The sequence below is a fragment of the Anser brachyrhynchus genome, assembly GCF_964034855.1.
Source record: "Anser brachyrhynchus genome assembly, chromosome: 7".
In the NCBI taxonomy this organism is placed as follows: Eukaryota; Metazoa; Chordata; class Aves; order Anseriformes; family Anatidae; genus Anser; species Anser brachyrhynchus.
Genome location: NC_137701.1, coordinates 24,700,797 through 24,717,362, shown reverse-complemented (window position 1 = coordinate 24,717,362; position 16,566 = coordinate 24,700,797). Strand labels below are relative to the sequence as shown.

Below are 16,566 nucleotides of genomic sequence, written 5' to 3'. Positions count from 1 at the left end.
CAGCAGGGTAGATTGATATGTAAACAGGGATATTGGGAGAATGACCTTTTACAGAAAGATTAGTATTTCTGCAATTCTTAAAGAACTGGTAAGAAATGTTGATATTATATACCTAAACAAAAACCATGCAGGACCAAGAACATGCAAATGAAACATCTCTAAGTAAAAATAAAACCAACTAAATCAGTTTCAATTAGCTTGACTGAGTAATACAATAGGAATGAGGCAGAGCAGAGTTTCCCTAACAGGGCTTTCTAGGAGTTCAAAACGATTGATGATGTAAAGCCTATTAATAATATTCGATTGACTGATACCTTATGCTTACCTCAGACATACAACAGCATCGCCTTGTTTTGGCTGGACAATTAGCAAGACCAGAATTACCACAATTTAAAACATTTTTTTAAAAAAATTCATTCATAATATTTTGCAGCATGTCAACATGTCCCAGAAGACCATAAAGTCATGTTTTCTCTTTGAACCAATAGATTAACAGAAATTTCAATAGTTCAGCACTGTGAAGGATCTCATAGATACCAAATACGTGTCCTTGTACCTTATACAGCTGAGTTCATGAACTTATCAAAATCCGTCATAAGACAGCTCAGACAGTTTCTCTTCCTGGCAGGTAGGCAAATACGAAGTGGCTCTACTCACCTTTGCGGTATATGCAAGAACAAGGTGAATTCTGCATTATCCAACTCACAAGCAAATAAGCTCCATTTTACTGTGATACCCGCAGTCACGGTGCTTTGTTCCTGTTACTCTCACTAGAAGACTGTTTCAGCGCCTTTACTCTTCTCATTGCTGGAGACCTTCTAAACTCCAGCCTAGATGGACTAACTAATTTATATCCATTTGTTTTAGTGACAACATTGTCTGGTAACTTAAATAACTTCTTTCCTTTCCTAGTATTTGCCCTGCCCTTCGTTCCCCTCCCCTTGATGTATTTATAGACAGCAATTGTATATCGCTCATTCTTTGGTTTGTGTAGTACTACTTCTCTGCATTTCTTTCAATGCTCTTTCCTAATTATGGGTGACAGACTGTTCACAGCACTCCAGAAGAGCTCTGACCAATGCCTCCTACACTGGAGCCTCTACATAGTATTCCTTCCTCAGCCGCCTGCATCATATCTAAGGAGGATCATTTTTGCCTTTTCCAGGGCTCCATCCCAGCTCTGTGAGCATCCTTCTATGACTGATCAAGACATTATGGTCCTTCTCCTGTCCACTTGATAATCTGCAGTTTATAACAGAAATTATTTCCACCTCAGTTTGTGCTATTAAATTCAATCCCACGCCTCCAGCTCTCAATTTCTCCTCTCTGTCTATGTAACAGGATGGATATTTTTCTTATTTGAGCATGCCATTTTTAGCAGCAATGAAAGCATTAATAATTTCAGAGATTAGCTGAAACTGTGATACTTGAAAATCTGTTTGTAATCTCTGATAGCCCAATAATTCCCTTCTCAGAACAGATGGTATCATCCATACATATTCTCAGCCCTTATATATTTAATCAAACATTTACTGCTTTCATTCTATTTTTTTTCCTTTTTATATTCACATCTTTATTTATTATTTCTAGGAAAACGTGTACACAATTTGCATATGGTTAAGGTCAAATTAATGAAACTGTAGATGTGAGGTCACTTTTCCTCCACTTTTCTCTCTCCTTTGATTTGATAGGTCTTTTAAGAAAAACTTGCTCCTGTATTTGAAATTTAATTTGGTGTTCTTTCAGCATTTTAGGATGGATGATGGACATCATTCCACTGTGAGCCTACTCTGTTCTTTGGATTTAATTTTCAAGTTTGCAAACGTTAGTTCTTATTTCTGTGGATTCTTACCATCTTGTTTATTTTCCTCTGTGATCTATACCATCCTCTTCACAGAAAAAAGAAAAAAAAATTAGTTGGCTTGGGCAGTATTTACACTGTCTTTAATCAACACCCCGTCCTTACCACATGGCAGACCTCCCTTCATCTTTCTGGTATAAGAAGTTTTTAGTCTTTGTGCTTTGGTTTACAGATGGTAAGTCTGCTCGCCACTTAACAAATAAGACTGCACTCTACACTTCTTGGTTTCCAAGATACAGCTGCTTCCCCTATGTCTTTCACTCTTTACTCATTCTTCATATATTTTTTTCCTCACTCTTAATATAATTATTTATATATATATATATACACACACATATTATTTCTCCAGCAAGGTGTTAACACACTTCATTCTCTACTTACAGCAGAAAGTGCAGATTTATTATTATTTTTTATATATATTTAAATTAAAGAAATTCTAATCCTCACGCTTGGAACTTTCATCCAATTGACAACACTAGCTAGTTTCTCCAGTTTCTCAAAATTTGTTCTTCTGAAGTACTGTATTTAACAGACCTATTTATGTTTATTCTTTCACTTATTTTCAATTTAATCAAGTTGGGATAACATTAGCTATGTTATTTTCTACAACCAGCTGCTCTATGGCATCACTACCTAACAAAGACCACCTAGAATAGCATCATATTAGTCCAGTGACTGCATAGTGATGAAATCTGCCAGCTATCACACCCTGGAATAACTGGCTCTGCTGTTATCAGTAACATTTGTTTTATACTCTATTTCTGTTCAATAAAAATTTCCCGTAATGAGACAATGCTTGAAAGTTTTGCCTTCATGCCTGAAGTTATCTGTATTAGAAATATATGTAAGAGTCCTTTAGTGGTCCTTCAGAAGACCCTTATTCACCATACTTTGCCCCAAAAGTTTGACAAATTCCACCCCACCCATGCCGTCTCTGCATTGTTACTGAGTGATGCCTTTGTACATTTGCTTTTATTTTTAGTTTTCATAACTGTCTACGCATCAGTTTAAGAGTGTTTCAGTCATACACTAGTCATCAACCATACTTTGTTATCATTGAGAGATTCAGGGTCATCCTGGTCCTTGCACTTCTAGCCTATGTTTTCCTGCATGCAGTTTTTGTATATAAATACCTCAGATTGTCTTCTATGACATTGCACTTTTTTTTTTTTTAATTACATTGTTCACATTGTTTTTATTCCCGACATCGAGACCATCCACCTCATGTTCCCACCCATGTTAACACTTATTTTTCCTGTTCGTGTTGCATCCATCATACCTTTTTCTCTCGCATGCATTCATCATTTCCTTCTTTTCAGGACCACACATGAAAATTACTTACAAGTGTCCCCCAACCTTCTTTCCTATTTTCTTGCTTGCAATACTTTTACTGGTTATACAGATATATAAATGTATATTGTCTGCATGTGATATTTTGTAGTATTGTAACATGATGTACTATATTGATATCAGCTACAGGAATACTACTTCCAGAAAATGAACACCACACTTGCTCAGATGGAGTTCATCTACTTTTTGTAAAAAATCCTCTGTCCTCTCAAAAGATAAATGCCTTAAAACACTCCCCATAACATCAATTCTTAAGACATCTGCTACTCTTTATTGTCTTGCATACTTTCACACACCCTCTTCAGGAATGAAACTCTGTAATGGTAGCTTTTCCTTCAGACAGATTTCCCAGTTTGTGTTCTTCTCAGTGGTCTCTCCTTCCACCTTTTATCCTACAATGTAAGCTGATGCAAAGTCGTGTTTCATCTCAGAAATGACTGCATTGCCACAGATGCTAAAATGTCTTGTTTTATTAAAAAAATAAAAAATTAAAAAATGGATGCACATACTGTGCATGCATTTGCCTGGAATACAATCATTTCACCTTGAAATTATGCATCAGTAGTAATACTGATGACTTTTTATTTGTTGGCTACTTTTAAAATAGCTTCAGATAAGAAAAATATGTTTTTTTAAAAGAAGTGATAAAGTAAAAGCCTGAATTTACTTTTGAATCTGAGTACCTGAAAGAAATCTCATCAGGTCTCCTGAAGGTATTTTAGTCATTTGGAGTTAACCATTACCTGGAACTATGTAGGGAAAAAAAAAAAAAAAAAGAAAAAAAAACTATTCAAAGCCAGCCTACAATACAGTGTTGTGTTTAGGAAAGAAATGCAGACACTGAGTCATAGCTATCAGTTATTCATTATACAGTCAGTCAGTTATGATGTGACTCTTCCCAACATTACTCTTACTTTTGATTTACCGTATGTTACTTGACCTGGTGGATGAGACTCTGTGTTAGGGCAAGACCCTACCCACCCTAATCAGGCGAGACACTGGAGAGTCTACTGTAAGGTCATCATATGAAAAACATAAATAAGGGTAAAGAGGTTAGTGAACATACTATTAGTCAACCTAATAATTACCATGTGAGATAGGAAGGATAGGATACATACATACCATAGGATAGGATACATAAAAATCCAGTTCTCCGCATGGATTGCAAAATGGCATAGAAAGCCTTATTGACAAAATCTAGCAGAGAATGATATAATTTCTTCCCAGAGAGGAATACAGGATTTATTTATGAAGAGTGAAGGCTTTAGGAATGCCTATGCTGGTAGCTTTAGCACCTGAAGAACCAACCCTGAAACTATTATAATTTAGCATGTCTAGCTCATGAAACTGATTCAGGAGAAACTCTGTGGAAAACAACCATTACTGCAGAATCTGCTGTTTCACTGTGCTGCTTTAGCAATGTTATTGGCCTGGAGGTAACTACAGCACATGTCCATAAACAGGTAAGACAGACATAACTCAGCACCGTAAAACTCCCCCAAATTGGTTAATATCCAAGGGAATTTGCACCCTGTGTCTACAACAAACAAACGTCCACCACTCACTGATGGTCTACAGATTTGAAGGAGAAGCGTGCAGTTGCTGCAGTCTGATGAAGCTGTGCAGCCTGCAGCCAGCACAAAGGATGAGCAACAGCTGAGTTACTGTTAATTTGGAAGAGGCATCTGAATGCCCTTTTAAATCAGAGAACAATAGCTGTGCTCAGGAATGTCTGAGAGGAACAGTAGAGACCAAGGAGGAATTCAAACAGGTTGTACACTGGTGCTATGACTACGCCCGGGGAGCGTGCCAGGCCATGAACATGTTATAAGCAAACCTCCAGGGAACAGTAAACACAGGTCTTGGGCTCGCACACAGGAGGTGCCCCTTTCTCTGCATTTTCTATAGACAACAGTCAAAAATAGACTGGCTCCAAAGCTGGGCACATTAGGTGTTCACTGTTACACAGAACAAATCTGGGCCAGAAAATTAATAATCCAACATATCAACTGTTAATTTTATATATTTTTTCTCAGCTATCTTCGTGGAATTCAAAGTTATGGATATTCCTATATTGTTCTGTAGTTTGACCCTTCTTGCACAAGGGAAAACCACAAATGCCCACATCTCCCTGTTTCACGTTAACTTAAAGATAAAAGGCAATGGTACACGACTTACTACCGAAAATCATGGTAACAATTTCAAGTAAGATTATATAAAAAAGAGTGCCAGTAGCAAATTGAATATGCTAGCAGTGGCTTGGAAAAAACTACATATTTATCTGTTCTCATGAAGTCATCATTTTCTCTCTCATTTTTTGTAAGCTGCTCAATATTTATGGTTTAAAACCTATAGAAAAGCCAACAAGAACATTGCATTTACTTATTCAGAGTGTGACTGGGTTTTTAGAACCTGCTGATAAACAGCTATTCATGATACCACTGTGAAGTCACATTACTGATAAAGGCATTCATTTCACAAGTCTCGTTTAACAACGTTTTGCTTATATAGAATAATAAAGCCTATTTTTCCCTTCATTCTCCACTGATATCTATGTTCTCATGTGTTACTATCTGATTTATTCTTACCACTTCTATAGTGGTATTTTTCTTTTCTCTCCCCCCTGCTTCTTCAAAAAACACCTCTTGGTTTTATTTGCTATGTTTTTGTGTTGAACAGTGATGGTTTGATTTAGCCAGTGCTTCTGAACTCACATAGTAATGAATCTTTCAAGTCTTGGCCTTTTGTTTACATTCTTCTAAGTTCACAGTCTTCATAGCACACTGTTTCCTTAATGGTCCTGGTACTGTGCTTCTTCTGTTATTATAGTGATGAAGAGCGCTTGAGGAAGATCACTCGTTGGAAGAAGCTGCTCCTCTCTTGCAACTAGTTCAGGCTCAGACAGAGCATCACAAGCTCCTGCCTTGACAGCCTGTGGCTGAGACCTCTTTCTGTTTATAATTTCTATTAATACTCTGAATAACAGCACAGGCATCACAGATGCCCTGATTCTACAAGGACAGCAGGTAAATTCTGCCAGAAAAACAACAGTCCAGTGTTGAGAACAGGGGATTTCCAAATCTGAGCCTAAATGCCTGGGTGGAAGACAGCCAAACACAGGGGACACAGAAGCCAGGAAAAGGTCAGAGAGGGAGCAATGCTTGCTGAAGCTGATTTTAAACAGCCAATTGAGGTATTGGCTGTGCTTTTAACATCCATTGCTACTGGATCAGAGGAACTGACGCTAGCATGGCACTGTGGGACCGAAGGAAGCAAGAAGCATCTTCCAATGATGATAAGGATCACTGTTACAAGCAGGTTTTCTGTCCTGGGGGTGGGAAGATGACAGCAGCATTTGCAGTCCTACCCTCTAGACAGTTCTGTTTGGGTAAGAAAAAAAAAAATATCTCTATATGACCTTAATAAGAAACTTCTGCAGACATAGCCATTAGGCTTTATCATACAAGTGCTGTTCCTAGGTGGTCTGGTAGGGTCTCATTTCAGGAGCAGCTAACAGTAAATGAAACCTCATTTTGATCAAGCTCTACCTCCCAGCTGACAAACCTACAGATGGCTGAGTATTGCCTTGTCACAGCCTTCAGGCTGTCTGTGTGCCAGCAATGTAAAAAAAAAAAAAAACAAAACAAAAAACTGAAGGGGAAATCTGTCCTCAGGTCTGTACCTCTGTATCTCTGAGAAAAGGATGCCAACCACTGTGAGAACAGCACTGCTCTGGCTCTGCAGGTCTGCTGAATTCACTGCAACTGCTTGGGTTGTTACTGGAAGTAAATGCTTGGCAAATGCATCAGGGAAATATCTGATGCGTGAATTTGTGTTTTCTTAGATACAGGATTCCAGAGAGCAAGTCAGATAAGTTTTGGATGCTGTTGAGATGCTGACCAGGTCACAGGAGTCTGATTTATGAGGCATATTCCTATCCTCCTAAACTTTCAAAATGAAATGTTGTGAATGACTGCACAGGCATCTTATGAGTTTCCCCCAAACCCTTAGCAGACAGTGTGAATGTTTTAATTAAAGCTTTGACAGAGAAGTAGATCAGGACAACTGTATCATTTTCCTTTCGTGGCATGTTTCAGCAAGCTGATGCAGATTGCTAGGTCGATGAGATATATCAATATTATAAGACACACCATGTGTCAGGCTGAACACATTAAAGGCTGACGTTAAATTTTAACATGGGTCATGAATCACAGACTTATTCAGCCACCCAGAATTAATATCAAATGAGAAGTCTGGGTAACAAGTTTCTTTTGTTTTGGCTTTATATAAGTAGGAGGATGAGGAACATGAACAAAGGTTCATATACGAAAACAACTTGAACTCTGCTGACGTAGGAACAGTTCCAACATTCATGGTGCAGAGAAATTGACAGTTTGCACTTTATAGAAGAGCTTATCATAACTCTCTGAGAACTAAAATTTTGACAACTTGATGTTGGGGGAGCCTGTTAAGAATAAGTCCAGTAAAAAAAAAAAAAAGTGGATATAAAAAACACCTTTTAAAAAAAAATGTCTCCCACATCTCCGAAAGAAAGAATAAGCAATGTTCAAACCAAAAGCTATTTTACTCAGTCCCTCTCCTTTTGACCATTTATTGGTATTCGTAGCTAAATTTTCTTAGACAGGTGTTCAACTAAAATTATTTGGGGTTAGACCTCAACCACACAACTCAGTCATGAAAACACAAACCAGTGACTTAACTCCACTGAGTAGTCTTTGACTTCACTGGTAGACCCTACAAATTGTAGTATTTACAAGGTCTTATATTTCTGTCCTTGGGATAATACATTATCATGATTCATTATTCTTTATCTGTCTTTTTATCTTCATTTCTTTTATAGCTCACCTCTGTCTAGACCAACACATAACTCCTTATAAACACAAGCTTAATCACAACCAGACATGCAAGCTCAGCTGGGCAAATATGTGATGTTCTCTAGTACTTCTCATCAGATCAAGTTTCCCTTTCTATTTCAGTAGGATGGAAATATTTTGTTCTCAGAAACAAAAGCCTTTATTTCCTCCTTATTGTAGGACACGTGTTGATGAAGTATCTCATGATGAAATTCCCTGTGGAATATTATTGAAAATACGTGCAGCAATAAGACTATTCATTCACTTTCTGCACATTTTTGGTAAGTCTGTGGTACCTCAGAACATGTGTCTGTCACTGAGGACAACACAGAAGCCTTCACAGAACTCTAACAGCTGTGCCAAAAGCAAGAGCTTTTTTGGCATCCTGAATAGCAGTAGCTCTACAATGAAAGGCCATTGTTCAAAAATGGCACAATCATTAGAAATGGTGGCACAGCAAAAGAAGCGCTGAGAGCATTGCAAACAGAGACGTAAGTAACAGGTCTATTCATAGAAGTGCTTTTCCCCGGGGAATGGAGGCTTGTGAGTGACTTCATTAACTGCTGACAGCAGACAGACTGCACTGCGCTGGGAGTGAAAGGGAAACAGTCATCAGATGGCCTCAGCCACAACTGAGGAAATGCACAGAAGAGATAACTGGCAAGTGTGGTGTTTTCTTCACTATTCAGAAAAAGTTAGTCATCCTTAAATGTAATGGTCTATTTCATTCCTTTTGGCAGAGCAATCTTTTTGTGTACAGACTCACGATTTGCACAAAGGGTTCTTCTGACAATTAAATGCACTGTTGGAAACTTCCCAAGTTGTGGAAGGTGATGTCTGAATTCCAGATGAATTGTTAATTGTAAGGAAAACCCCCAGATACCTTGGCATTTGTTACTTTCAATAGCCAGGAGAAGACACCTAGGAAGCTTTGTTATCTGTCAACGCCATGCTGTATTTGACCTCTCACACTGTGTGCAGTGGAATTTGCCTCACTGCACAGTCAGCTGAACCTGTGCTCTCTTTGGTGTCTCCAGCACATTTCTTCACAGAAACAGGGTTGTACAGACCAGATGACCTGTATCTCTAGAACTTCTCTTGACAAGCTTAAAAGCATCCACCCCTACCAAACCTACCTTGAGAGGGTGCTGTGTATTTGCTCGAAGGTGTTCTCCACACTCAAAAGACCATACTGATAGCTAAACAGTTGATAGCTGAAACACGGCATTTTCTATACATAATTACCTCCTACTTTGTTCCAAAAATAAAGATACAGAAAACAATGTCAGCTTACCTTCCATTCTCCAATACGCTTGAGCATTTTTTGGGCGCGGAGCAGACCTGTCCAACGCTGCAACAGTCTTGCGCAGCAGCTCTGCTTCCCGCTGTATCACAGGGAGCTTCTCTTTCTCTGCATGGCAGCTTTCTTGCTCCTTACCAGCCCTGCAGCTGACCTTTCTTTTTAAAAGCACACCACTGTCCTACTCCTCCTAACTTCAATTTTCTCTGTGGACCCTCCCCGCTCACTGGGTGGCTGCACTTCAACAATTAATACCTTGACTGTTGGCTTTCTTTATCAGGTTTTTCACTGTCCAAACCCTATCTCCTCTAGGAGGTTTAAAGAGAACTGGCCTAAAATGCCACCAGTCAAAAGTCCTATTCTTCCCAGAGGAAATACTACTAGTCCTTCATAACCAAGCAGGCTATTTATAGGGATGGTGACAGTGTGTCTAACCCCATAGCACAATGAGCATGAGACAGTCCACAGAAGACGTGATGATAGAGGCTGTTCATAAAATCAAAACTGGAATTCATATGCTGTATGTCAATAGTGATTTAAGCAACCACTTTCTTGCCTCTCGCCAGGGGGAAGAAATAAAAGCCCTGTTAGCACAGGGACACACAGAACAATCTCTCTGGAATAATTAATCCATTACTTTAGAGAGTGATGTTAAGGCCATTCTGATTTTTAAATGCTTTTATTTGCTATAATCTTAATCTACTCTATTCCTGTAAATTCAGTGCTTCTGCCTCCAGCTCACTTACTTTCCGATCAGGTCACTTGTGGTTTTTGAAGGTGCGTTTTCCCATTGCACTGTAAGTTCATTGTAACAGATCAAAATTTAGGTTCTTTGACCAGGTTAGCAGAACATGCTTAGTTTGGGATGCACAAAAGAATCCCAGACAAACCCCAGACAAAATCAGAAAAAGCACTGAGGCAGAGTTACCTTGGGATATGAGCAAGAAAGCATCAGCACCAAACGGATCACAACATAGAAGAACAAACACCTTATCTCTCTTCTAACACACTAAGTGGGCACACGGAACAAAAGCACCCCAGCATATGTCTTATTTTTCTGGGCAGGGGATGAAGAGCTGGGGCAGCACTGTATGAAAAGGGAAAGCAAACAGAAAGTAAGCAGAGTGAGGTCAGGATCTATTCTGGGAACACATGGAGGAGAATTGGAAAAGCAGGAGTGAAAGATCAAGCAGGGGACATTATGTGTAAAACGGCTGGGGACTGCTGTGCCCACGGCACCCTGAGGTGGACCAGCAGGGCAGCAGCCACTGGCCCCCTCACCACACCAGCCTGCCCACTGCAGGGGCAGAGGGCCCCAGAACTCCACCACAGGCCTAGGCCCCAGCTGGAGACCTCTCACCACCAGCAGTTGTGGTGTTGATGCTACTGCTGCTTCTTCCTATCCGCTATACTAAATAAAGCCAAACACCTCTCTGCTAGGCCCAAGTAGAAATGTAACAACCACCTCACCCTGCCTGGTGCACAGGCCTTTCAGCTGATGCCCACAGGTGGGGAGAAAACAGGCCCAAGATCACTCTCTCCCTGCTGCAAGGTTTGGGGCCTGCTGGAGGTTACTTTAATACCAGTATTGCCTACACCTGCTTTTTGACAGAAACTTGCCTTGGGCCCGAGATAGCTTTGCATTGAGTACAGCTGGGGTGTGAAAGGAGAGGGGTGGAAGTCTATTTCCTCTGAGAGCATTCAGTCTGTGGAGGTGGTTCAGGTGAAAGGGAGGAGGGGAGCAAACAGCAGGCAGGAAAGCTTCAGGGAACCGTGCATGGACCCAAAATGGAGGTGACAGCAGCAGCAGTGAGGTCAGAGCGGAGTACTAAGTTACACTGTAAGAGAAAAGTGCCTTAGGACTGGATGGAAAAACTGTCAGAGAATAAATTTTGCTGAGGAGGAACAGTAACACTCGTTACCACCTATAAACCTGAATTGTGGCTTTTTATTGATACATCCCTGAGAGCTAATTAGGGCCTAAAGTTGTAAATTGGCAGCTGACTTGGAGGCCAGAACTGTCTGGAGAACATGTATGCGGAGCAAGGTGGTGGGAGGCACTTCCCTGCCCACCCCATTTCCAGCTTTTAGCCTCAGTTAGTCATACACAAGCCACTAATCACCTTGGCAAGCTGTGCTTGGCGCACAGGGTCACCGAGCAGTGCCCACCACATGCCGAACTCAAGAGTTGCTCGCAGTGACCAGGATGCATGGGATGAAGGAAGCTGGACCCAGCTGGTGCAGGCCGCTGAGATACAACATGGCTGCAGCGCATGGCATCTGCCTCGGCATCACACAAACCCACCAGCTGAGCTCTGTGGGGCAGGCTCTGATATGTTTATACATACTTCTGAAATACAAATCATAAAGGCCCTTTTCCTGGGCTTTTACTGTCAATGTGATACTTGGGGAGTGGCACATTAGGGAATACTATTAAGTGCCCTTGAAAACAGAATTTAAATGCCTAAAGAATGACTTTCAATTATAATTATATCACGTAGTTCATTAGAGCTGGGGTGGTGATGTTCTTTATTTTTGGTATTTTTATTTACTTAAATAAGTGTAAACTTAGTTTCTAAGTGAAACACCCAAAGTCCTCCTTTCACTAGAGTAGTCTAGCTACATTTTTAGAACATTATTTTTTTCACTTTATTTATTTGTTTTTTTTTAAATCTGATGATTTGGGGAGGATAGGTATAAAAATAAACTCCAACAAGTCAGGATGCCAGACACATGCTAGGGAGGACAGAATAATCTCCATTTTCCTTAGTTTCCGTATGGGGCCTAAATACCTGCAGCTCAGGTTGACAGTACATTGTTGTGGCACTTACCTTTTTTGCACCAATTTAATACAGAGGTTGCTGCAAATAATAACTGAGCTTTCTTTGTCCCTCATATGGCTTGCATTCCCCACCACCACCTTTTTTTTTTTTGAGGAAACATTACGTAAGCAATGAAGTAAGCCAAATTTATACTCTGATACCTAGACTTGTCATCTAACAAGTGGGAGTGAATCAAGGTTAAGAAACCAATGGACAGTAGCAGAATCTGTATGATTAATGGTTTGGGGACAAAGACATTTTTAAAGCCATCTCACTAGCAGCACCTGAAAATGCATTTAAGGGTGGGGTGTTTTTTTGAATGATATATAAAAAAAAAAAAACTACATGCAAAGTGACAGAGGAAGACTGAGCCAATTGAGTAGAGATGGTTGAATTTTGCCTTTGATTCCTGGAGGAATATATTGCTAAGAACTATAACCGTTTGTCCTTAGATATGCACTCCAGGGAAAAATATTACTCAAGTTGTGTTACCATGATTTTTCTCTTTCCTTCATACAAGCATGAAACAAACAAACAAAATATACAAGATCTGAGAACAGATTCATACCATGTATAATTCTGTTACTTCTGATCAGTTGTTTCTTCAGTTATCCATAAAGACCAAGTGTCATGGAAATTTTGAAGGAAAAAAAAAAAAGATGTTTGTCAAACACGTGCTCCAATGCACAAACAATAAGTAAGACCAGAAAATACTTTTCCTGTGTTATAATGCAGACTCTCCATCCCCAGAAATTCACTGTTTTTCCTCAGAGAAAACATTTATTAGTTCTGTGCACTACCCTGAACTAGGTAAACCTCACAGCTGTAAGATCAATGGTGGCAAAACAGAGGATCTCATATACAGTGAACAAAATACATCCAAAATTACTTTTGACAAGCTCAGTGAAATCAAGTGCTGTTACTGCTTGTGACAGTCTACCTCACCAACCACATTGAATTTGCCTAGATACATCCCTGAGAGCTGAAACTGCAGATGACTGGCCCCAAAAGATCTAGATCTGGAAGACCAACAAACTCCGATATGAAAAGTTCATCAGAACATGGAAGGTAAACTCACGTATAACTCCACTATGCAAAATTAAGTGATAGAACTACCTGACCATTTTCTGGGACAAATTCTTGCTGCTGTGTATTTATTTATTGAAGATAAAACTTATGGTCAGATATCTCAGGCCTGTGTTCCTGAAGATACTTAATCAAACTGTGGCTAATACTTTCTGCAATTTTTGTGTTAAATGAAGTCATATATAACTTTAGATCTTGATCAACAAATATTGCCTGCACTTGATTTGTAGATTAAAAAAGATACTGAAGCTGGTAGTGGAAGCAATTCGTATGTTATTACTTCTATTACACTACAACCTCAATCAGAAGCAGATCTTTGTGGTAGAGATTGTACAAATATAATTACTTATGATATTAATACAATTAAATTAATTTAATAAGAAATAAAATTAATTATAATTAGAACTCATTCACCAGGGACACAACAGAGGTGAGAATTCCACAGTAATAAAGGGGTGCATACAGTGTACAGAAGTTGCTAGAAAGGAAGCATGGCAGTAGGGATGGACTGAAAGCATGATCAAGTTTGTAAGTAAACAGCAGCACAGCAAAAAATGGCCTGAGGAGGTGCATTTGTGAGTTACAGGAGCCAATGAGCTTCACTTCTGCTCTTTGGTAAAGGGACTACTAAGTACTGTGCTGGGGAGAAATGCAGGCACCCTTCATTGTCTGCCCCAGACCAAGTACAATGTCATAAATCATTAGAACGGAATCTAGTATTAAATATAAGTAATTTTATCTATCACGAGCCTGAGTGAAATGCAGTGCAGCTTTAATAGTCTCAAAGTATTAATAAGGAAAATATAGATCAGTCAAACTCTAGTTTTCATAACTGTTAAAACAGTTAATCCACCTAGTACCATCTAGTGAACGATTACAGGTGTTGTATGGTACTGATTTTTTGGCAGAAGTTGCAGATCATTTCCGTACCACTTTAAAATTTCATTTTAAAAACATTCTTCATGCAGTAAAAAAGCTGAAAAAGCCAGAATGTGTTTAGGCTGTATAAGTGGACTATGACCTTCTTCATTTCATGTTTAAAAAAATAAAAGATATTGAAGTGATGCATAGTTACAGCAACCCTGAGAAAACAGCTAAAAGTGTAACTTCAAACATACTATTTCATAGCCAAATCAATTTCTGAAAAACCTCACAAAGTAAAGGACATACCAGTAAGCCTTACATGTTATTTACACAAATTATCAAAATAAATGAACATTGACAAACTTACCTATATTTAGGAATGAATTATGTTCTCCTTCTCAGAGTCAGCTTCAGCATTTTAACAAGAAACTTACCGGAACCGTAATGTAATTATTTATAAATATATTTTTCACTAATCAGTTGAATGTATGTTTTGTATTCCTAGCTGCAAATTACAGCGATAATAGGAACAGACCTACTCTATGTGCTATGAAGCCTTTAGCCACACATTGCACTACTTACCATTCAGGACAGACCTTCCAATTCAGAAACTGCTGAATGCATTACCGTGCCCATTGTCAAAAAACTCTGCTAGACGTATCATTTATCTCTATTGTGGTAATAAAGAGATTCCTGACATTCTGGTATTAAGAAACCAGAAGTAATATATTAGTTTTAATTTTCCTCTGCTACTTAAAAATGAACACATATGATAGAGCACATAGTTTAGAAGACTATGAAGATAGTGTCCTATCGAATGACAGACTGTCTGGTTGATTTACATGAAGTACCAAGTGCTCATATGAGAAAAGGTTAAAATTAGATTGACGAGCAAATGTGCTACCAGACTGCTGGCTGACAAATGGCAAAGTTATGCCAATGTATTACTTATTCTGGAGGCGCCCAAGAAACAAGCAGGAGGATAGTAATTCATGTGCTAGAATACATTCACGTTTAGCATAAACAAAGAGTCCTCAGGGTCTGCAACAGGAACATATTAGCTATAAGTAATTTCTGTCAACAAATAAGTCAGTGGTAAAATTTGATTATTAGATATGGAATTTGAAAGACTTATGATTTCTTAAGTCAAGAGCAGGCTGCTGTGCTGTCATTTAAATTAGTTCAGGATAATGCCCTGTTGAATGACTACATTGTTCTTCCGATAAATTGACTATTGTGGCTACGTCCTCCTTCCTCCTACCAGTTAGACAATGCAAATACAAATTAGTCATGTAACTTTTCACCGTGGCTCTCAGACTATGGTCTGATTGTTTCTCAGTCATTGTGAGGAGTAGCCTAGTTAAGTGATGGTAATTCCTTTGTCTTTCTCCTTTCTTTTAAGCAAGTTCTCCTGCGATCCATACAGTCAGCTACATGAATCACTTCGTTTAGAAGTGTTGTCTGAGAAAAAAAAAATTACTTGTCTGACTGAAGACACTTTAGTTCTTAAAATTCAGCAGCAAACATGCATCACAGCCTAACCTTTTTGCTCTGGGCACTCAGCAGATCTGAAAATAAAGCTGTATGAGAGATGGGTGCTAAAATCATCATGTCAGGGATGCAGAATGCTTCTGTAAGCATTAGCTTTAATAAATAGCAGCTGGATAATGGTGATAATGAATAATTACCAGTCAGATGTGTCTCAATTTTGTCTACAGACTGGAAATAAGATTCTGAAAGAGATGGAAATGAGTTAAATTACTGACAGCTTCTACTTTTTAACTCACAGCTTAACTAGTTAATACTTAAAATTAATAAAGTTGTTACTTTATCAGGTGGACAATACCAGGATCTTTCTCCCTCTGACATTAATGGAAATTCAGCAGCTCACTCCTGTGGAATTACAGGCTATAGGGTGAATTTTTAAATATGTAAACATGAATTAAATAGGATTTTACAAAGCAGACAATATTGCTTGATCCCATTCCTCATTGGAACTTTTTTGACATTTTGTTAATATGAAGCTACGTTAAAGCCTTAACAGACCCAAACCCATTTGTCAACCTGTTTCCTTGGGAAAAAAATGTTCTTATTCCCTTTCAAATAGCCATGACAGACAGCATGTTAGGAGAGGGAGCTAATTGTCCCTGTTAGTCATCACCTTGTCAGGATGACTGGCAGCCAGTAGACTTCAGACTTGCTTGAAAAGCTAAAGCTAGTTAAGATCTCCTTAAGTGTGGAATGGAGAGACACCTTTAGACTTGCTACCCCTTGGTGACACCTGAAAAACTGGTCCAATATTTTATGCCAGGTCTTTAATATGTCTAGTAGTTTCTTCTTCTTCTTCCAAAACTACTGTCAGGTAACAAGGGAGGAAAAAGGGGAACCCAAGGTCTGAATCACAGCAGG

At 39.0% G+C, this 16,566-nt stretch overlaps 1 protein-coding gene across 8 annotated transcripts in view; it reads right to left on the bottom strand.

Moving 5' to 3' along the window:
* The window catches only part of ITGB6 (integrin subunit beta 6), a 56,995-nt gene extending 40,747 nt beyond the window's left edge, over nt 1-16,248 (bottom strand). The window contains exons 1-2 of one of the 8 annotated variants that reach the window (XR_013954004.1): nt 14,740-16,248; nt 12,776-12,809 (exon numbers count right to left, since the gene is read on the bottom strand). The gene's annotated coding sequence lies outside the window, so the exon portion shown is untranslated. Of the gene's footprint in view, nt 1-657; nt 954-9,379; nt 10,952-12,775; nt 12,810-14,723 lie in introns of those variants that run through there. The other 7 variants (XM_080601212.1, XM_080601218.1, XM_080601217.1 and 4 more) reach the window with 7 other exon arrangements.
* Between the last annotated feature and the right edge of the window lie 318 nt (nt 16,249-16,566).